The sequence below is a fragment of the Lissotriton vulgaris genome, chromosome 4_1 (assembly GCF_964263255.1).
Source record: "Lissotriton vulgaris chromosome 4_1, aLisVul1.2, whole genome shotgun sequence".
Lineage (NCBI taxonomy): Eukaryota > Metazoa > Chordata > Amphibia > Caudata > Salamandridae > Lissotriton > Lissotriton vulgaris.
This window is the reverse complement of record NC_141691.1, coordinates 43,571,744-43,594,259: the sequence shown is the minus strand read 5'-3', so window position 1 is coordinate 43,594,259 and position 22,516 is coordinate 43,571,744.

Below are 22,516 nucleotides of genomic sequence, written 5' to 3'. Positions count from 1 at the left end.
ACGAGGTAATCCTTATGCTTGCACTGTCATTGGTGGTTATTCACTTTTTGTGGAAAAGTCAAAATGCATTTCCGTGCTGATGGGTGGGAGATTATTAAATATCATTATCATGGCTCAACATGCTTAGCTGCCGGGCTGCGCCTCTCGTTCTTACCGTGACTCGTGTCCTAAGTTCTCCCTTCTATTGAAGCTGTCGCCATGCGCTATACTTGGCGTGTGACGTGTATATAGGGCGTTCCGTGTAATTGATGTAGGTTTAAAAGAACCTTACTATTGTGAGAATTGTGTCAATAAAGTTCTCAATACCGTGGTGTGATGCATTATGGTTAAACTATGTGTTCTGTGTGAAACAGATCGAAAGGAAAGTAACGGTATCAATCCTCAACAATATAACGGGATTTTAGACGCTGGATAGTGAATTATTTAATTTACTATTCCAACTCCAGTCCCCGTGGATAGCAGGGAAGGTGTTGGATAGTAAATTAAATATATTCCCTATCCTAGAGCGCCCCCCAGCGCAATGCGTTGTAATGGTTTGCGTTGTAATGGTTGCGATGTAATGGTAGTGAGTTGTAAAAAATGCGTTGTAAGTGATGTTCCCCATATAACGGCACTTAAAGCGGTAAACCAATTTCAGATCAAAAATAAAGGCCAGTGGTCATAAATTATACATTACATGCAGGATAAATACATGATTTCCACATAACGAAATGTAAAGTATCAACAAAATAGTATGAACTGCATAGTATGTCAGAGATTGTCCAGCACTACAGTAATGTAATCATCGGTGAAATGAACAGACACATTTCATAAGTAGCAACCAAATTCTATACGTTCATTCATCCCATGAGGTTTAAGGGTCTATAAAAAGTATATCAAGTGGTTTTCACGTCTTAAAAGGGCTTTCTTGTTATCTCTGTCCTCTGATTTTTTTACCACTTCTAGAACACAGGTTTTTATTTGGTTGATTTGGTGATTGGCTTCAATGTAACGGCTTTCTACCACAGATTTCAAAGCTTTTGTTCTTATATTGCTTTTATGTTTATTAAGTCTAACCTTCAATTTGCGTTCAGTCTGTCCAATGTCGGCTTTCCCGCATGGGCATTTAATCATGTATATAATATTTGTGGTGTCGCAGGTTGCATTGACATGTAGGTTAATTTTGTGCCCTTTCATTGGATGCGTGATGCTTTTGCCTTCCATAATATTATTGCAGTTATTGCAATTTCTGCATGGAATGGTACCCTTGTATTTCTTTGTAATTTCCTTGTGGGATTTTTGCTTGATAATTTCTCCCAAGTTTTTAGCTCTGTTGGATGCAAACATTGGTAAGTCTGTGAATATTTGGTTGAAACTCCAAACTTAGAAGACATTTCAGTGAAAACCAGTCAATGTTAGTCTATGGAAGGAAAGTTAGTTATCGGCTTTCAGGTGAGTACTCAATTGGTGAGGTTAAGGTTCTGGGCATAGACTCAGAGGTCTCCCAGGGTCAGAAAGGTACAGTGTTTACACCCTCAGCGGGACAGGGGCAGCCGGGTCCAGAGAGAGTAGGCCCAATGCATTCCAAAGGAGGGTAGGGGGCCTTTGGTTGGTGGCAGCAAGCAGGCAGGTCACTTGGCTGTGGGACTTGAACTCCTGGTCACTTGCTCAGGGCAAGTGGGGAAGTAGACTAGGGTAGTAGTTGCACTTCCAGCGGTACTCGAGTGGCTGGGTGCAGGGTGCTTTTGATCAGTCGGGCGCTCAAGGTTATTCAACGTGAAAGTTACAAAGTTAACAAAGGCTGCAGGCTCGGGGACGGAGATTCTTCAGGTGCGACCATCACTTCGAGAGGTAAGTTGGGTTCTTGGAGAAGAGGTAAGTACCCCAAAGGAGGGCACAGGGGGCCGTGGGGCGCCAGGTGCAGGGGTGTCTTTGGGTGTCGGGAAATTTTACCCTCTGCTGGTCGCTGTTGGGGGGTCCTTGGTTCTAAGGCTGCAGGCATCGTCTGGGTCATCGAGGAGAGTCTTTGGGCACTGGACTTTGGGTCCCAGTCACTGGGGAGATGTACTCGTGGTCTTGGATCACTCAGGCACGGGCCGGGCTCGGCGGGTGCAGAGTGGGCTGGATTTGCGGTTCCTGGCTGGCACCAGGGGTATTGCTGTTGGAGCAGAGCCTCTGCTCATGGGAGTCCCAGTCTTTGAGAGGCTCAAGGCAGGCAGGTCCTCTGGGTTTTCCAACGTTGCTGTCCGCAGGAGTCTCCAGGATTTAGTAGGGGCAGGTTCCAGGATCGACAGGCCGGTAGGGCTGGGGCCAAGTCAGATGGTGTTGTCATGTTGTTAGCAGCTGCACGGCGGGTCTTATTCTTCTTGATCTTCTTTCTTGTTTTCTTTTCTGTATCTGAGGAAGGAAGGTTCAGGGAACCCCTAAATACTGAATTTAGGGGTGTTACAGGTAGGGCAAGGGCAGGGACCAATGGGTTCCTGTCCTGGTGAGGGTATACCCCCTAGCCTGCTCCTCTCCTGTGGGAGGGGGGCAGAAGCCTAACTGTGATTGGGTAGGGCTCCCCATCTTCAAGATGGCTGGGGCCCAGGGTCTTGCTTCACCTCGCCTCTCCCACCTGAGGGATGGTGTTGACATAGGTTGGCACAACCCCCTTCCTGACGTAGGGTTTCCCGCCATTCTTCCCATCAGAGTGAAGGTCAGAACCGACGGAGACCAGTTGCTGGGTACAGCAAATGGTCTGGAGAAGCTCACAAGGGCTGAATGCCTTCGAAGCTCTGCCTGCACATCCTGAGGGAGGAGGCTTGGTACCTAGTCACAGGATGCACATTGTTGCATGCCCAGGAGAGTGAGGGCTCTCCACCCAGGGGTCCAGCAACATGTCTGCTGTGTGGCAGCCTAGGTAGCCCCTCAGACAAGACGTGGATTGTAGGTTAGGTTTCAGGGGGCATCTCTAAGATGCCCTCTGTAGTGTATTTTACATTAAATCCCACACTGGCATCAGTGTGGGTTTAATGTGCTGAGAAGTTTGATATCAAACTTGCCAGTCTTCAGTGTAGCCATTATGGTGCTGTGGAGTTCATAATGACAACCTCCCAGCACCATATACTCTTAATGGCATCACTGCACTTACAGTGCCCAGGAATGACCCTGGGTACTGTAGGGGCACAGGGCTCATGCACCTGTGTCCATACCATTGATATAGGGCACCCAGCTAGATGGTGACTGAAGTGTGCCATGGCAGTGGGTTTTGTGGGCATGGCACACAGGGATGTGTGCCATGTCAACTCTTTGTTTAGTTCTATACTTAGACACTCAGTCTACAAAGGCAGTTTATGAGTGTCAGGGTACAGGGCCCCTAAGGGTGGCACAATAAGTGCTGCAGCCCTTAGGGGTCTTCTCTGGTCACCATGCCCTGGGTACCTAGGGTACCATTTACCAGGGGCTGACAGGTGGCCAGAGATGCCAATTGGGTTTGAGTTTTAACACAGTTTTACGGAAGGAACATAGGCCCTGGGTACCTGGTTGGCAGGAGCCCAGGGCACACTCAGTCAAAGCACATCAGCAGTTCAGAAAAAAGTGGGGGCATAGCAATGCAAGAACGAGGGCACTTTCTCACACATAGGTCATTTCCTTTCTAATGGTTCTGTTCTAGAATGTCATGATATTCAACAAAAATATGAAATATCTTTGTATTATGTCACTCAATATCATCACTTTAACACTACTCTTCTACAATTTCTCTCACAATCCTCTATTTCTGTATTTAACAAATAATGTTCTCCTTCTACTCCAGATTTGTTCTTACAAACCAAAGCATCCTGTGTATACGAACCTCTAAATTCTTCCTCTATACAAAAAGCAAAATCTAATGTAGAATTACAGTGGGAAATGGTCATCAATAATTTTCCTTTTAATCTTGGAAATCTGTGTGGGCCAAGACTCACAATAAATCTTGCTCAGCAAGCACAACTCAAATATATATTTTTTTATAATAGATTATACCTAACTCCAAGGGGTCTTCATATGTTCAAACTTTCCAAACATATGTTGGTCTTGCCTCCATGATAAAGCCGATCTCATACCTTTGTTTTTTGACTGTCCCTTGGTTAAAAAAGAAGGTAAACAAGATATTGTCTCTCAATATACCTTTCAATACTCTACACCTCTTCTTAGGAGGCTACTCCCCATTTGTAAATTGTAATTGCTTTACAAATAACCAAATACAAATGGAAAGACACCACATAAGTTCCCTTCATTGGCTGGTGGAATCTACTCTGCCATCATCACAGATTAGTTAGAGCGAATGCCACTTCTCTACCTTTATTGCTTAAATAGACATGGTATGGCTTACACTCACATACTATTCATCTAGACAAGTTGTTCACTCCACATCTAGTATTACTAGTTTAGACCTCTATGAATTTTATACTGAATATATATTGCTGCTATAGTTTTTAGAATATTGTTGACAATCAATTAACCAATCAATCAATCAATCAATCAATCAGGGACTTGTTAAGCAAGCTACTCACCCATGAGGGTCATTAGGTGCTGGGGGGGGGGGGGGCAGAGGATAGGCAGCTCCGGTCAGTCGAAGAGCCAGGTCTTGAGGGTCTTCCTGAAGATGTGCAGAGAGGGGGCTCATCTGATGTCGACCGGGAGCTCATTGCAGGTCTTGGCCACAATGTACGAGAAGGCTCTTCCACTCGTTCTTGCTCTGTGGATGCCCAGGGTTTTGGTGAGGGCGAGGTTGGCAAATTGGAGGTTTTTCTTTGGTGCATTTAAGGATATTTTAGGTTGCTGGTTATGAATGCATGGGTGCCTGTCTTTCATGATTCAGGTAGATCCATTTGAAGGTCAAAGGGGAGGGTGATGAAGCAGGTGGAGGAGACTATTGACCTGTCAGGTCATGGAGAGGGAGGAGTTGAGTATGATGCCCAGGTTCGGGGTGTGATCCATTGGGGTGGGCGGGCTGCTGAGGGCAGTGGGGCGCCAGGTGGGGTCCCATGCAGTGGGAAATGGTCTGAGGACAAGGACCTCTGTCTTCTCCAAGTTGAGCTGAAGGTAGCTGCTGGTCATACAGGATGCAACATCCTTCATTCCTTCCTGGAAGCTCAGTTGGGAGGTGACGCGATCCTTGGTGAGGGAGAGGATGAGCTAGGTGTCGGTTTTGTAGGAGACTATGTTGAGGCCATGCTGTCTGACGATGACGGCCATGTAGATGTTGAAGAACATTGGGCTGAGAGATGATCCTTAAGGTAGTCCGCTGTCGATCGCTGTGTGTTCGGAGAGGAAGTGTGGCAATCAGATTCTTTGGGTTCTGCCAGTGAGGAAGTGGTGTAGCCATTCAAAGGCAGTTTTCTGTATGCCGGCGTCGTGGAGACTGGTGGTGAGAGTGAGGTGGGAGACAATGTCAAAAGCTGCAGAGAGGTCAAGTAGCTCGGGGCTGCAGTGTGGCCTTAGTTGAAGAGGGTGCAGATGTTGTCGGTGGTAGAAAGTAGGGTGGTGCTGTTGTTGCTGCAGAATCCAAATTGGGAGGGGTCAAGAATGGCGTTCTCTTTGATGAATATTTTTAGATGGGTTTTGACGGTCTTCTCAGTGATTTTGGCTGCGAAGGGGAGAAGGGAGATGGGACAGTAGTTCTTGAGGTCCGAAGGATCTGCCAAGGGTTTCTTGAGAAGAGGCGTGACTGGAAAAGGCCAGTTTTGAAGGAGGTGTTGATGGTGCATCGTAGTTCTGGTGTAAAGGAAGACTTTCCTCGTTGATGATCGTCATATACTCTAGGTGAGCTCATATCATTATCAATTTATATGACTTTCCAACGTTTTTTACAGCATCCAAACAGGGAGCACCCATTCGACATATAGGAATGTAATCACTCAACTTTTCGTCTAAAAGGTCTCAGGTATCAAGGTTTATTAGATACTTTTTATCAGTAGTGGTTCTGTCAATATTTCTCTGAGTAATGGTGATGTTGTCAATTAGCATGTTATATAGGCAGGCTTTCTTAGAGCACAAGCTTAGATTGTCAAATAGGTAGCAATATGCAGACCTAGTGTATATAAACTGTTCAACCAAATAATTATTCTAGCCATGTTATACTGTTTTAGAGGGTTTAGTAATGGGTAATAACAAATTAAAAATCCCCTCTTTTCCTTTGAGATGGTACAGAGAAATTATACTATCAGGAAATTTGATTTGTATTCTCTGTTTCATAGTCAGTTATAAATTGAAATTACAAGATATTGTTTTATCTTTTTGACCTTTTACAGCCCTGATGATGTCCCTGTGAGGACGAAACGCGTAGGCTGTAAGATAATACATGTGATCACCAATTGAAGTGGCTGTATTTGAAACATCTTTTGATTTTGAAACATCTTTGAACAATCACAGAACAAGAATAAAAATTGAGAAGAAGAAGTAAAGCCTGCTTTACAGAGTTTTCTTTATTTGAACTTTGTCTACAAAGGACTTTTTTTTGAAAATATGAGAAAATAAGTCAGTAAGTAATTTATTTATTGTTTAGTTAGTTAAATCCCTAACAATTTTACATAAATCAACATCCTTCACTCAGCAATTTAAAATCATTTCAGTTTTTTACGGAATAAAAATTATCATCCAGTGTGTAAAAAGCAGTAGATGTAACTTAATTTGATTTTAAAAGTAATGTATAGCACCTGCCTAACTTATGTTAAACTTTGCTCTTGCTTCCTTGTTTTACTAGTTTAGCATGCTGAAATACAAGTAAAGTGCATTTGTAATAAACCTGAGCATTTCTGGTGCCAATCTGATTATTCACTTTCTGCCCAGCTATGAGATACATCTGTGGGTCTCTGAATTCGTTTGCTAACAAAATTGTTTTAGCAATACCTTTAAAGGGAGCCCATTGTATTAATTCAGGAAATCAGAGATAACTGACTGTGCAGTCTCCTCCTTGCAGTAGCGATTTTGCTCGAGGATGTGGGAATGGCATTTCTCCCCCATTGAGGTAAGATCATTGAGGTGCTTCTGCTTTCAAAGTTTGATCATGAGCACATAGCTACTTTATCAATTTGTAGTTCATTTGAGGGTCGGATGGATCCAATTCTCTAATGACAGCAGGTGTGCAGGAACATATTCTTCTGTCCAAGAAAGCTCTCCTTAAGATCAATCATGGTTTTGTTGAGTGCGACTATGCACCTGTAAGGGCCTCAAGGTGCTGGGGAGGGGTGAGGTGCAGTTTCCAGTCGATCAAGGAAGAGGTCTACTGAGGAGCCAGGTTTTGAGGTTTCTCGTGAAGATGGGGAATTATGTCGTCTGTCTGAGGTGGAGCAGTAGGGCTCTGTCCATGAAGAAGGAAAAGGAGCAGCCTCCCATTCAGGACTTCCTGGCACGGGAGACCATGGTGTAGGAAAGTTGAGCTAATCGTAGGGTCTTTTGGGGTCAATGGAAATCGAATTAGCTGTTCAGGTATGCTGGTCCGGTGTTGTGGAGTGTTTTGTGTGTGTGGGTGAGAATCATGAAGATGATTCTAGCCTCGATGGGGAGCCAGTGGAGTATACGCCGGTGTTGGGAGATGTGGCAGTGTTTTGGCAGGTTGAGGACCAGTCTTGCGAAGGCTTTCTGGATGTTTTGTAGCTTGCGTGTGAGAGTTTTGTTTATTCTGGCATAGAGTGCATTGCAGTAGTCAAGTTTGCTGGTGATGAGGGCGTGAGTGATAGTCTTTCTGTGTTTGGGGGGATCCATTTGAAGGTCTTTAATAGGAGGTGGAGGGTGTGGAAGCAGGAGGATGCAACAGAGTTGATCTGGCAGTCTATTTTGAGCTCGGAGTCCAGGTTGATTCTGAGGGGGGCCACCAGGTGTCGTTCCAGGCATCAGGGTGTGGGCCCATGATGAGTACTTCAGTTTGGTCAGTGTTGAGTTGTTGGCAGCTACTTTTCATCTATTTGGCGACTGCGTCCATGCCTTCTTGAAAGTTGTGTTTGTCTGCGTTGGTTTGTTGGATAGGGAGAGGATGAGTTGAGTGTCGTCTGCGTATGAAACAATGTTGTCTTTGGGTTCTGACGATGGGGCGAGTGGAGCCATGTCGACGTTGAACAGCGTGGGGCTGAGAGAGGATCTCTGGGGGACTCTGCAGGTGGTTGGTATAGGGTTTGAGAGGAAGGGAGGGAGTCTGAACCGCTATGTTCTGTCAGAGAGGAAAGAGTGGATCCAGTCAAGGGCATTGTCCCTGATCCCTGCGTGTGTTAGGTTGCAGTGAGAGACTGTGTTGAAGGCCGTCGAGAGGTCAAGGCCGTCGAGAGGTCAAGGAGTATGAGGGCTACTATTTCTCCACTGCCCACGAGGGAACAGAAGGCGTCTGAATCGGCGAGGAGATTGGTCCCTGTGCTGTGGTTTTTTCTGAAGCCAAATTGGGAGGAGTCAAGGATGTTGTGCTCTTCGATGAAGGTGGCGATTTGGCTGTTGATGGTTTTCTTGATGACTTTCGCTTGGAACTGGAGCAGGAAGATGGGTCAGTAGTTTTTTAGGTCAGTGGGGTCCGCTGAGGGATTTTTCAGGAGGGGGTTGTTCTCAGTATGCTTCCAGTCATCGGGGAAGGAGGCGTTCACTAGGGAGTGGTTGATGGTGTGGTGAAGCATGGGTGTGATGGTGTCAGCAGCTCTATTGAAGATGTGGTGCTGGCAGGGGTCCGTGGAGGCCCTGGAATGGATTGACTTAATCGTCCTCAGTGTGTCTTTAGTGATGAGGGATGTCCAGCTGTCAATCTTTGGCTTCAGGGTGTCGAGGGTGGTTGGTGAGGGTTCAGTGTGTTGGCTGTCTTCGTCAAAGTTTTTGTAAATGTTATTGATTTTGTGTTGGAAGAAGGAGCTGAGTTTGTTGCACAGGTCTTGTGATGGAGGGATGTCCATAGACTCGCTGGTGGGTTGGACAAACTCCTTGATGATGCTGAAGAGCTCTTTGCTGTTGTGCGCATGTGTGGAGATTTTGTCATTGATGGCTGTTTTTCTCATACTTCTGATGAGTAGGTGGTGGGCATTGGTGGGGGCTCTGAAGTTGTTGTGGGTTTCTGCGGATTTGGAGGTCATCATGGCATTTTGAGGTGGTGGCATGTGCGTCTCTCACAGATCGGTAGTAAATCATTTGGCTTTCTTGGGGTTTGTGTTGTTCTTCTTGAGGGGGCTATGGTGTATGCGCTGTCAGAGATCCATCTGTTTGGACTACGTTGGTGGGGTCATCGTCTTCTGCGATGGTTGGAGTGGAGTTGCAGAGTGAGCTGGTCATCAGTGATTTTGGTCCAGTTTCTTCATGGGAGCAGGTTTCCGGGGTCTGTGGATGGTAGGTGTACTGAAGGTGAATTGGATGCATCGATGATCTGTTTATGGGAGTTCAGATGTGTTGTTGAAAGTGATGGCTTTGTGAGAGGGGGTCAAGGGTGTGTCCAGCTGAGTATGTGGGTTAGGTCATGATCTGGTGGAGTCCAATGTTGTGGAGGTTATCCAGGAAGGATGCAGCGTTGGGCTTTAGTTGGTTGTCGAGGTGGAAGTTGAGGTCTCCCTGCAAGGTATATGTTATATTTAATCTATGTCTCTTTTCTCTGGCTGGGATTTCCTTGTGGCTCACATGGTGTCACTGCTAGAATGCTTGGTGACATTTGGAATGTTGGGGGCTTGGCCTGTGTCTCAACTGGCAGCTGGTACCGGGCAGGCTGAGTGACAGGGAGGTCACTCCTGGTGGGGTTTTGTATTTCCATCTTAATAACTTGACCTGCAACTCAACTTGAATAAAAGTAACCTGATTATACACCTGGCTCAAGGACCTCTATTTACAACAGTGTAGTTGGTGGACGTGATGGACTACGGGGAGATGATGTCCATGATGCAGTTGGTGAATTTTCCGCGGGCTCAGGAGGGGTGGTAGATGAGGGTTCTTTGAGGGTGGGGTAGGGTTGGCCTGTATCTTGAAGTGTAGGTGTTCCATCAGGTCTGTGGGCTCATCGGGGAGTGTGCTCAGCCGGCGGGTGGATTTGTGGACGATGGTGATTCCTCCTCCAGGGCGGGTGGGGTAGTCCTTCCGGGAGATTTTGTATCCTTTGGGAATGTAGATGGCGATGTCCAGTCCCAAGGTGGTGTTCGCCCAGGTTTTGGTGAGGAATGCGACATACGGGTTGGTGCTGTTGAGGAGATCCTATATTTCTGTGGCGTGTTTGTGGAGGGATCGAGCATTGAGGAGGAAGCATTGCAGAGTCTTTGGTGCACTGTGTTGTTGCGGGTGGGTCATGCTGGATCTGTGCTGCAGGTGTGCCGGCAGCAGTGACAGCTGAAGGGTCCATGGATGTCGGCTGGTGAGGAGAGCTTGCAGTTGTTATTGTAACCTTGGTTGAGTGCGTGAAGTACCGCTGGGTTGTAGCGCGGGCGATGGGGAGGTCCAGTATTCCTGGCGCTGGTTGCATTCAGGTCACGATTTGGTCGCAGAGGGCAACAGAAGGGCATGCGTTTGGCATGCCAGCATTAGGTAGGGGTTGGGGAGGGCTGGACAGCTGGGAGGCTGGAACAGGGAGGGGAACTGGCTTGGGCTGGTCGCACTGGGGGGGCGTGCCAAAGGGTTAGCAGCAGCAGAGAAAACAGGCACAAAAAGTGGGAAAAAGGAAAAAGTGAAGAAAAGTGACAGAAAGTGAGTGACAGGGTGAAAATAAAAATAAAGGGTGAAAAACAAAGAAAAGTAGAACAGAAAGGAGAGCATAAAGCGGAGCTAGAAAAGGAGTCAGAGGTCCACTGGACCACCAGGGATGAGGTGCAGGTATAACCTGCAGATGGAGGAGGGCCTCGAAACACCAGCACTTCGAGAGTGCAGGGGCTCAGGAAGGCCTCACTTAATGGTGGAGCTGTGAGGGTGGGAGAGCAGTTTTACTGACAATGAATCAGTGGTCTTGCTCACCTGTCCCGCAGCGGCTGCCATTAAGTAGGGGTCAGGAAAGGCTGGACAGCTGCGAGGCGGAAGAAGAGAGTGGAACAGGCTTGTACTGGTCACTCTGGGGGAGGGCCACAGGGGCAGAAGTGGCAGGATAAACAGGCACAAAAAGTACAAAAAAGGAAAAAGTGAAAGAGAAAGAGTGAAAGGGTGAAAATAAAAATAAAAGGTGAAAAACAAGGAAAAACTGAGCAGGAAGGAGAGCATAAAGCGGAGCATCAGGGATGAGGTGCAGGTATAACCTGCAGGTGGAGAAGGGCCTCGAAACACCAGCACTTTGGGAGAGCAGGGGCTCAGGAGGGCTTGACTTATAAGTATGGGCACAAAATCTGTTCGCCTCACGAAATGTGCGAATTTTCGGCAATTTCGCAATCCGTGAATCTTGTGAAATTGCCAAAAAATTCCCAAATTCGCTTGCGGGCAGATTTCTTTGCACATGCCCGAGTTGCACCTCAAATATTCAGCCCAAACAACTAGTGAGCACGGTCTAGGCTAGGCAGGTGTGCTTCCTCCCCATATCTACCACCTACAATTGCATGTAATCCTTGATGGAGGCCTTTGCATCCACAAGTTTCTCGAGCGCAATCCTTGTGTACATCCTGTGAACAGGAGGCTGCTTTCTCCTTATCTGGTGCTCTGATCAGTCTCTCTGACCCTTTATAAACAAGAGGCATGTGAACTCGCATAGAAGCTCCGCCACACACACACTAGGGTATGCAACGTCTTCCCGCCCTTTCCTCACTATGATGGTCCCTCGAGGGACCTTGGCGCCTTTCGGCGCGGTGGAAAAGTTACAGACACATGTGGTGACATTTGTGCAAAATGGCAAAAAAATCCACGAGTTCGCAGGAAAATCTGCGAACTCGCGGATTTATTTGCCATTTCGCGCGAATTCGCGGTCCGCGAATCCGCAAAATTCGCCCATACTTACTCACTTAATGGTGGAGCTGCGAGGGTGGGAGAGCAATTTCATTGATAATGAGTCAGTGGTCTTGCTTAAGAAAGTGACTTGTGCTGGTTGTAATTTCTAACAGTGACATATAAGATGAATGCTGTCTTCTTTTTGACTGCTGCAAAGATGGCACTCCTTTAAATCAATGTGCTTCCAGTGCGGTGTATCTGCCAGTCAGTGTAGGGAATTTCGCAAACCGCAGTTCCATTAATTGTCTTACACTATTAAAAAATATTTGTCGATAATAAGAAGGTGCTCACAATTATGTGAACAAATTGTGCAGTTGTGAGCGACAATATAAAAAACATGCAACAATACAAAACAACAAGATGCTTAGACTCCAGGTGAAACCTAAATATAGTAAGCATTTACCTAATAGGGGAATCTTGTTTACACTTGCATACTAAAATTATATTTATTATTATTTAACCCTATTCAAGGGACATAGGTCCAAAGAATTGGATGATTTGTCAGCAGCTCAATTGTTAGTTCTTAAATCCTGTATTCAGAGGGCCATCCATTGGGGAATGGAGAGCCCCAGGTGCACCAACTTTATTAAGTGCATAAAGAAGGAGGGTAGTGCACAGAGATTAATTAAAATTTAGTGCAGCTGTAACCCCTGAATGTGAAGATCGGCATGCTAAAACGGTGGAGGGGAGACTACTCATTGAAATAAGTGCATCCGTGCCAATGCTATAAAGGGAATAGCATGGCAAACAGATCATATTCTTTCCTTTCATTGAGTAGGCAACCTGGTGGATGTGCTTATGACTCCAATTGGAAAAATCCAGAGGTAAAATATAGGTAGGTGAAAAATCTCCTGATAAGTGAGGGGTGAATAGATAAACCAATTGCTTCTAGAGTTTTTTTGAAGAGTGTCCAGATATGGTCCTATTAATTAACCTCTGAGCAGAAATGTCTGTGACTCCCAAATATTGTTGGTCAATAAAACAAACAGGGTTGGCTGAGGACATATATATGTAGAGTCTGACTACAATAGGATCCAATTGCCCACCTGGGGGAACGTTGCCGGTAAGGTAATGAGAATGTGATCTAAATACAAGGATTTGCTGTAGGTACAAATTTTAATATTTACTCTCTTCAGTCAAGGTATTGTACGACTGTGAAGGGAATTTTTTAACTTTTGAAAGGAACAGGTACATTTACATATATATGGTGTTGTTTAACAAATCCTCACCAACTTTTTAAAACTAGTATGATACTCACTTAAGTTGCTGTCTTGAAAGTTTCAAGGTGATCCATCATGTGGGAGGGTAAGAAAAAGGGGGGGTCCTTAAATGCGTTTTGACCACGTTAATTCCCTTAGAGATTTTAGACACAACTACTGCCCAAACTGCTTAATGGAATTACACCAGATTTGGCAGAAAGGTAGCTGTTGGTCCAGAAAGCTACTATTTTATAAATTGGCATACATTTGCTCAGTAGTTTTTGAGACATCAGGAGAAAAACCTAAGTGCATATATTGGGACGCAAAGGTTCGCAAACCCTCTGATATTGTGCTGAGATCTGAAGTGTTGGAAGCAAAGCCAAGTCCCAGAAAAAATTATAAATAAAAAGATAGGAGGGCAGGGTAGGAATACCCTGACTGCCTAGGCCTCTTAAAGGGTGGGGGGGTCCCAGAATTCCTGCCAAAAATTAAAAAGAGACGCACCAGCTCCAGTTCTTCTCTATTATTTAGCCCCTGGGTGAGTCTGGTCCCGGGGTATATGGGGTTAAATAAAAAGTAAGGAAGTGGGCGCATGGGGCCCCCCTCCTTGTGTCCTGTGGACCACCACCTCCCGAGGGCTAATTGAAAAAAAAAATAGGGCTTTGCACACCATTGTGCCCTGGGGTCCGCCGCATCCTTGGGGCTATTCTATTTGTTATGGGGGTCGCAAAGAGATCCCCAGGCCTGAGGGACCACCACCTCCTCAGGGACAAATGTATTCTTAAAATAGGAGCTGGGCTGCGCAGATTCCCTCCAAGGCATTTCTCAACCCTGTAGACCACCAACTCCCTGAGGCAGGCCCTAATGAGTAAAAGAAGGGGGCAACACTGCCTCCCTTTTAGAGCCTTAGATGACCCTGGGGACAACCACTACCCACAACTGGCTCCTGCTGTGAATCAGAGAGCACATTCCCAGAACATAGTTGTTTGCTGCGACTTAGCATGAACTTTAACAGCTCACACCAAGCAACAGCAAAAGCCCTGCTAACAGCATGCAAGAGCAATGAAAATGCTCTCACTTGCTGGAAGCGGTGCATTAGGTATGGGCTGAAAATTGGTTCTGCTCGCGGAATGTGCAAATTTTTGGCAATTTCGCAGTCCACGAATCGCGTAAAAATTTCCAAAAAATTGCAATTCGCAAACTGGCGGATTTTTTTGCTTGGTCGCACTTCAAAAACACAATCTCGCGCAGGCGGCTTTGACTTACCGTGATTCTGAGTTCGCCGAGTTGTTTTTCCTCCCAGTTTGCGCGCGCTGCGCCATTTTGGATCTGGCTGCGTAATTGCGCTAGACTTTTTGACCGCGAGTACGTCATTGCGGCCCACCATCTTGTACTGCAAGAGTTTGAGAATGCGACTACGTTATAATGGCCCGCATCGCGGGAGTAAACAATTGCGAACACGTAGATGCGACGCGCAGCTGACATCCGGCGGGAGATTTGAACAGCTCGCTTTCCCCAACTTGCAAAAATTGCAATTCTGCACAAGAAATCTACCACAGGCAGCATAAACCTTCTGAAAATGATGATTTGGATCAGAATAACTCCTCAGATTGAGATTTGGCTGCACTTTTTTGTGCAAGGAGTCCATTTAAACTTTTTCACAATTAAAAAAATTAATTATTGTGGGTAGCCACAGTATGCAGTAGGCCCAGGGCTAGTCATGGGTGCATGATACAACTGTTTCTGTAATTTTTTTAAACTTAATTCTCATTTATGTCATGGAATTTTAGCTCACTGTTATATGTGAATTGTTTTGAATTTTGGGGTGCGTGTAAAGCCACACTAGCCAGTAGGCCCAGGGGTAGTCAATGGTGCATGGACCAAGTCTTTCTGTGGGGTGTCTTGAATTTAAACATCATTTAGGGCATGGATTGCATTGGATTGTGATGATTGTTGTGTGTTTTTCAATTTTATGGGGTGTTGTTGGGGCCTGGCCATGTGGGGGCCATTCTGAGGTCTGGTCCAGGAAGGCCTGCCCATGTCTGTGGGGGTCAAGGGGCCATTTTGAAGCCAGGCAGTGTGCTTTGTGCCATAGGCCTGCACCCAGTCTGCCTTGCTTTCATCCATTATATCCAGGGGTAGTCAGTGGTGCATGGACCAAGGCTTTCTGTGGGTGTCTTGAATTTAAACGTCATTTAGGGCATGGATGGCATTGGATTGTGGTGATTTTTGTCTGTTTTTCGATTTTTGGGGTGTTGTTGGGGCCTGGCCATGTGGGTGGGGGCCATTTTGAGGCCTGGTCCTGGCATGGCCTGGCCATGTGGGTGGGCGTCAAGGGGCCATTTTGAAGACAGGCAGTGTGCTTTGTGCCATAGGCCTGCACCCAATCTGCCTTGCTTTCATCTATTATGCCCAGGGGTAATCAGTGGTGCATGGACCAAGGCTTTCTGTGGGGTCTCTTGAATTTAAACATCATTTAGGGCATGGATGGCATTAGATTTGTGTGATTTATGTGTGGTTTTCATTTTTTTGGGGTGTTGTTGGGGCCTGGCCATGTGGGTGGGGGCATGTTGAGGCCTGGTCCAGGCACTGCCTAGCCATGTGGGTGGGGGTCAAGGGGCCATTTTGAAGACCAAGGCTTTCTGTGGGGTCTCTTGAATATAAACATCATTTAGGGCATGGATGGCATTGGATTGGGGTGATTTTTGTGTGTTTTTTAATTTTTTGGCTTGTTGTTGGGGCTTGGCCATGTGGGTGGGGGCCATTTTGAGGCCTGGTCCAGGCAGGGCCTGGCCATGTGGGTGGGGGTCAAGGGGCCGTTTTGAAGCCAGGCAGTGTGCTTTGTGCCATAGGCCTGCACCCAGTCTGCCTTGCTTTCATCCATTATGCCCAGGGGCACTCAGTGGTGCATGGACCAAGGCTTTCTGTGGGGTCTCTTGAATATAAACATAATTTAGGGCATGTATGGCATTGGATTGGGGTGATTTTTGTGTGTTTTTTTATTTTTTGGCTTGTTGTTGGGGCTTGGCCATGTGGGTGGGGGCCATTTTGAGGCCTGGTCCAGGCAGGGCCTGGCCATGTGGGTGGGGGTCAAGGGGCCGTTTTGAAGCCAGGCAGTGTGCTTTGTGCCATAGGCCTGCACCCAGTCTGCCTTGCTTTCATCCATTATGCCCAGGGGCACTAAGTGGTGCATGGACCAAGGCTTTCTGTGGGGTCTCTGGAATAAAAACATCATTTAGGGCATGTATGGCATTGGATTGGGGTGATTTATGTGTGTTTTGTTTGTTTTTTGGCTTGTTGTTGGGGCTTGGCCATGTGGATGGGGGCCATTTTGAAGCCTGGTCCAGGCAGGGCCTGGCCATGTGGGTGGTGTTCAAGGGACATTTTGAAGCCAGGCAGTGTGCTTTGTGCCATAAGCCTGCATCCAGTCTGCCTTGCTTTCATCCATTTTGCCCAGGGGTACTCAGTGGTGCCTGGACCAAGGCTATCTGTGGGGTCTCTTGAATTTAAACATCATTTAGGGCATGAATGGCATTGGATTGTGGTGATTTCTGTATGGTTTTTGCTTTTTTGGGGTGTTGTTGGGGCCTGGCCATGTGGGAGGGGGCCATTTTGAGGCCTGGTCCAGGCAGGTCCTGGCCATGTGGGTGGGGGTCAAGTGGCCATTTTGAAGCCAGGCAGAGTGCTTTGTGCCATTGGCCTGCACCCTGTCTGCCCTGCTTTCATCCATTATGCCCAGGGGTACTAAGTGGTGCATGGACCAAGGCTTTCTGTGGGGTCTCTTGAATTTAAACATCATTTAGGGCATAGATGGCATTGGATTGGTGTGATTTATGTGTGGTTTTCAATTTTTTTGGGTGTTGTTAGGGCCTGGCCATGTGGGTGGGGGCCATTTTGAGGCCTGGTCCAGGCACTGCCTAGCCATGTGGGTGGGGGTCAAGGGGCCATTTTGAAGCCAGGCAGTGTGCTGTGTGCCATAGGCCTGCACCCAGTGTGACTTGCTTTCATCCATTAAGCCCAGGGGTACTCAGTGGTGCATGGGCCCAGGTTTCAGTGGGGTATCTTGAATTTAAACACCATTTAGGGCATGGATGGCATTGGATTGTGGTGATTTTTGTGTGTTTTTCGATTTTATGAGGTGCTGTTGGGGCCTGGCCATGTGGGTGGGGGCCATTTTGAGGCCTGGTCCAGGCAGGGCCTGGCCATGTGGGTGGGGTCAAGGGGTCATTTCGAAGCCAGGCAGTGTGCTTTGTGCCATAGGCCTGCACCCAGTCTGCCTTGCTTTCATCCATTATACCCAGGGTAGTCAGTGGTGCATGGAACAAGTCTTTCTGTGGGGTGTCCTGATTTTAAACGTCATTTAGGGCATGGATGGCATTGGATTGTGGTGATTTATGTGTGTTTTTCGATTTTATGAGGTGTTGTTGGGGCCTGGCCATGTGGGTGGGGGCCATTTTGAGGCCTGGTCCAGGCAGGGCCTAGTCATGTGGGTGGGGGTCAAGGGGCCATTTTGAAGCCAGGCAGTGTGCTTTGTGCCATAGGCCTGCACCCAGTCTGCCTTGCTTTCATCCATTATGCCCAGGGGAACTCAGTGGTGCATGGACCAAGGCTTTCTGTGGGGTCACTTGAATTTAAACATCATTTAGGGCATGGTTGGCATTGGATTGTGGTGATGTTTTTGTGTTTTCCGCTTTTTGGGGGTGTTGTTGGGGTCTGGCCATGTGGGTGGGGGCCATTTTGAGGCCTGGTCCAGGCGGGGCCTGGCCATGTGGGTGGGGGTCAAGGGGCCGTTTTGAAGCCAGGCAGTGTGCTTTGTGCCATAGGCCTGCACCCAGTCTGCCTTGCTTTCTTCCATTATGCCCAGGGGCACTCAGTGGTGCATGGACCAAGGCTTTCTGTGGGGTCTCTTGAATATAAACATCATTTAGGGCATGTATGGCATTGGATTGGGGTGATTTTTGTGTGTTTTGTTTGTTTTTTGGCTTGTTGTTGGGGCTTGGCCATGTGGATGGGGGCCATTTTGAAGCCTGGTCCAGGCAGGGCCTGGCCATGTGGGTGGTGTTCAAGGGACATTTTGAAGCCAGGCAGTGTGCTTTGTGCCATAAGCCTGCATCCAGTCTGCCTTGCTTTCATCCATTTTGCCCAGGGGTACTCAGTGGTGCCTGGACCAAGGCTATCTGTGGGTCTCTTCAATTTAAACATCATTTAGGCCATGAATGGCATTGGATTGTGGTGATTTCTGTATGGTTTTTGTTTTTTTGGGGTGTTGTTGGGGCCTGGCCATGTGGGAGGGGGCCATTTTGAGGCCTGGTCCAGGCAGGTCCTGGCCATGTGGGTGGGGGTCAAGTGGCCATTTTGAAGCCAGGCAGAGTGCTTTGTGCCATAGGCCTGCACCCTGTCTGCCCTGCTTTCATCCATTATGCCCAGGGGTACTAAGTGGTGCATGGACCAAGGCTTTCTGTGGGGTCTCTTGAATTTAAACATCATTTAGGGCATAGATGGCATTGGATTGGTGTGATTTATGTGTGGTTTTCAATTTTTTGGGGTGTTGTTGGGGCCTGGCCACGTGGGTGGGGGCCAATTTGAGGCCTGGTCCAGGCACTGCCTAGCCATGTGGGTGGGGGTCAAGGGGCCATTTTAAAGCCAGGCAGTGTGCTGTGTGCCATAGGCCTGCACCCAGTGTGACTTGCTTTCATCCATTAGGCCCAGGGGTACTCAGTGGTGCATGGGCCCAGGTTTCAGTGGGGTATCTTGAATTTAAACACCATTTAGGGCATGAATGGCATTGGATTGTGGTGATTTTTGTGTGTTTTTCGATTTTATGAGGTGTTGTTGGGGCCTGGCCATGTGGGTGGGGGCCATTTTGATGCCTGGTCCAGGCAGGGCCTGGCCATGTGGGTGGGGTCAAGGGGCCATTTTGAAGCCAGGCAGTGTGCTTTGTGCCATAGGCCTGCGCCTAGTCTGCCTTGCTTTCATCCATTATACCCAGGGGTAGTCAGTGGTACATGGACCAAGTCTTTCTGTGGGGTGTCTTGATTTTAAACGTCATTTAGGGCATGGATGGGATTGGATTGTGGTGATTTATGTGTGTTTTTTTATTTTTTGGGGTGTTGTTGGGGCCTGGCCATGTGGGTGGGGGCCATTTTGAGGCCTGGTCCAGGAAGGGCCTGGCCATGTGGGTGGGGTATAAGGGGCCATTTTGAAGCCAGTCAGTGTGCTTTGTGCCATAGGCCTGCATCCAGTCTGCCTTGCTTTCAACCATTATTCCCAGTGGTACTCAGTGGTTCATGGACCAAGGCTTTCTGTGGCGTCTCTTGAATTTAAACATAATTTAGGGCATGGATGGCATTGTATTGTGGTGATTTTTCTATGGTTTTTGCTTTTATTGGGTGTTGTTGGGGCCTGGCCATTTGGGTGGGGGCCATTTTGAGGCCTGGTCCAGGCAGGACCTGGCCATGTGGGTGGGGGTCGAGGGGCCATTTTGAAGCCAGGCAGTGTGCTTTGTGCCATAGTCCTGCACCCAGCCTGCCCTGCTTTCATCCATTATGCCCTTGGGTACTCAGTGGCGCATGGACCAAGGCTTTCTGTGGGGTCTCTTGAATTTAAACATCATTTAGGGCATGGATGGCATTGGAATGTTGTGATTTCTGTATGGCTTTGGCTTTTTTCGGGTGTCGTTCGTGCCTGGTCATGTGGGTGGGGGGTATTTTTAAGCCTGGTCAAGGCAGGGCCTGGCCATGTGGGTGGGGGTCAAGGGGCCATTTTGAAGCCAGGCAGTGTACTTTGTGCCATAGGCCTGCACCCAGTCTGCCCTGCTTTCATCCATTATGTCCAGGGGTACTCAGTGGTGCATGGACCAAGGCTTTCTGTGGGGTCTCTTGAATTTAAACATCATTTAGGGCATGGATGTCATTGGATTGGGGTGACTTTTGTGTGTTTTCGATTTTTTGAGGTATTGTTAGGGCCTGGCCATGTGGGTGGGGGCCATTTTGAGGCCTGGTCCAGGCAGGGCCTGGCCATCTGGGTGGGGGTCAAGGGGTCATTTTGAAGCCAGGCAGTGTACTTTGTGCCATAGGCCTGCACCCAGTCTGCCTTGCTTTCATACATTATGCCCAGGTGTACTCAGTGGTTCATGGACCAAGGCTTTATGTGGGATCTCTTGAATTTAAACATCATTTAGGGCATGGATGGCATTGGATTGTGGTTTTTTTCACTTGTTTGGGGTGTTGTTGGGTGCTGGCCTTGTGGGTGGGGGCCATTTTGAGGCCTGGTCCAGGCAGGGCCTGGCCATGTGGGTGGGGTCAAGGGGCCATTTTGAAGACAGGCAGTGTGCTTTGTGCCATAGGGCTGCACCCAGTCTGCCCTGCTTTCATCCATTATGCCCAGGGGTACTAAGTGGTGCATGGACCAAGGCTTTCTGTGGGGTCTCTTGAATTTAAACATCATTTAGGGCATAGATGGCATTGGATTGGTGTGATTTATGTGTGGTTTTCAATTTTTTGGGGTGTTGTTGGGGCCTGGCCATGTGGGTGGGGGCCATTTTGAGGCCTGGTCCAGGCACTGCCTAGCCATGTGGGTGGGGGTCAAGGGGCCATTTTGAAGCCAGGCAGTGTGCTGTGTACCATAGGCCTGCACCCATTGTGACTTGCTTTCATCCATTAAGCCCAGGGGTACTCAGTGGTGCATGGGCCCAGGTTTCAGTGGGGTATCTTGAATTTAAACACCATTTAGGGCATGGATGGCATTGGATTGGTGTGATTTATGTGTGGTTTTCGATTTTATGAGGTGTTGTTGGGGCCTGGCCATGTGGGTGGGGGCCATTTTGAGGCCTGGTCAAGGCAGGGCCTGGCCATGTGGGTGGGGTCAAGGGGCCATTTTGAAACCAGGCAGTGTGCTTTGTGCCATAGGCCTGCATCCAGTCTGCCTTGCTTTCATCCATTATACACAGGGGTAGTCAGTGGTGCATGGACCAAGTCTTTCTGTGGGGTGTCTTGATTTTAAACGTCATTTAGTGCATGGATGGCATTGGATTGTGGTGATTTATGTGTGTTTATTTATTTTTTGGGGTGTTGTTGGGGAGTTGCCATGTGGGTGAGGGCCATTTTGAGGCCTGGTCCAGGCAGGGCCTGGCCATGTGGGTGGGGTATAAGGGGCCATTTTGAAGCCAGTCAGTGTGCTTTGTGCCATAGGCCTGCATCCAGTCTGCCTTGCTTTCATCCATTATTCCCAGTGGTACTCAGTGGCGCATGGACCAAGGCTTTCTGTGGCGTCTCTTGAATTTAAACATAATTTAGGGCATCGATGGCATTGTATTGTGGTGATTTTTCTATGGTTTTTGCTTTTTTGGGGTGTTGTTGGGGCCTGGCCATTTGGGTGGGGGCCATTTTGAGGCCTGGTCCAGGCAGGGCTTGGCCATGTGGGTGGGGGTCGAGGGGCCATTTTGAAGCCAGGCAGTGTGCTTTGTGCCATAGGCCTGCGCCCAGCCTGCCCTGCTTTCATCCATTATGCCCTTGGGTACTCAGTGGTGCATGGACCAAGGCTTTCTGTGGGGTCTCTTGAATTTAAACATCATTTAGGGCATGGATGGCATTGGAATGTTGTGATTTCTGTATGGTTTTGGCTTTTTTTCGGGTGTTGTTCGTGCCTGGCCATGTGGGTGGGGGGTATTTTTAGGCCTGGTCAAGGCAGGGCCTGGCCATGTGGGTGGGGGTCAAGGGGCCATTTTGAAGCCAGGCAGTGTGCTTTGTGCCATAGGCCTGCACCCAGTCTGCCCTGCTTTCATCCATTATGCCCAGGGGTACTCAGTGGTGCATGGACCAAGGCTTTCTGTGGGGTCTCTTGAATTTAAACATCATTTAGGGCATGGATGTCATTGGATTGGGGTGACTTTTGTGTGTTTTCGATTTTTTGAGGTATTGTTAGGGCCTGGCCATGTGGGTGGGGGCCATTTTGAGGCCTGGTCCAGGCAGGGCCTGGCCATCTGTGTGGGGGTCAAGGGGTCATTTTGAAGCCAGGCAGTGTGCTTTGTGCCATAGGCCTGCACCCAGTCTGCCTTGCTTTCATACATTATGCCCAGGTGTACTCAGTGGTTTATGGACCAAGGCTTTCTGTGGGATCTCTTATATTTAAACATCATTTAGGGCATGGATGGCAAGGGATTGTGGTGTTTTTATGTGTTTTTCACTTATTTGGGGTGTTGTTGGGTGCTGGCCTTGTGGGTGGGGGCCATTTTGAGGCCTGGTCCAGGCAGGTCCTGGCCATGTGGGTGGGGGTCAAGCGGCCATTTTGAAGACAGGCAGTGTGCTTTGTTCCATAGGCCTGCACCCAGTCTGCCTTGCTTTCATCCATTATGCCCAGGGGTACTCAGTGGTGCATGGACCAAGGTTTCCTGTTGGTCTCTTGAATTTAAACATAATTTGGGGCATGCTTGGCATTGGATTGGGGTGATTTTTGTGTGTTTTTCGATT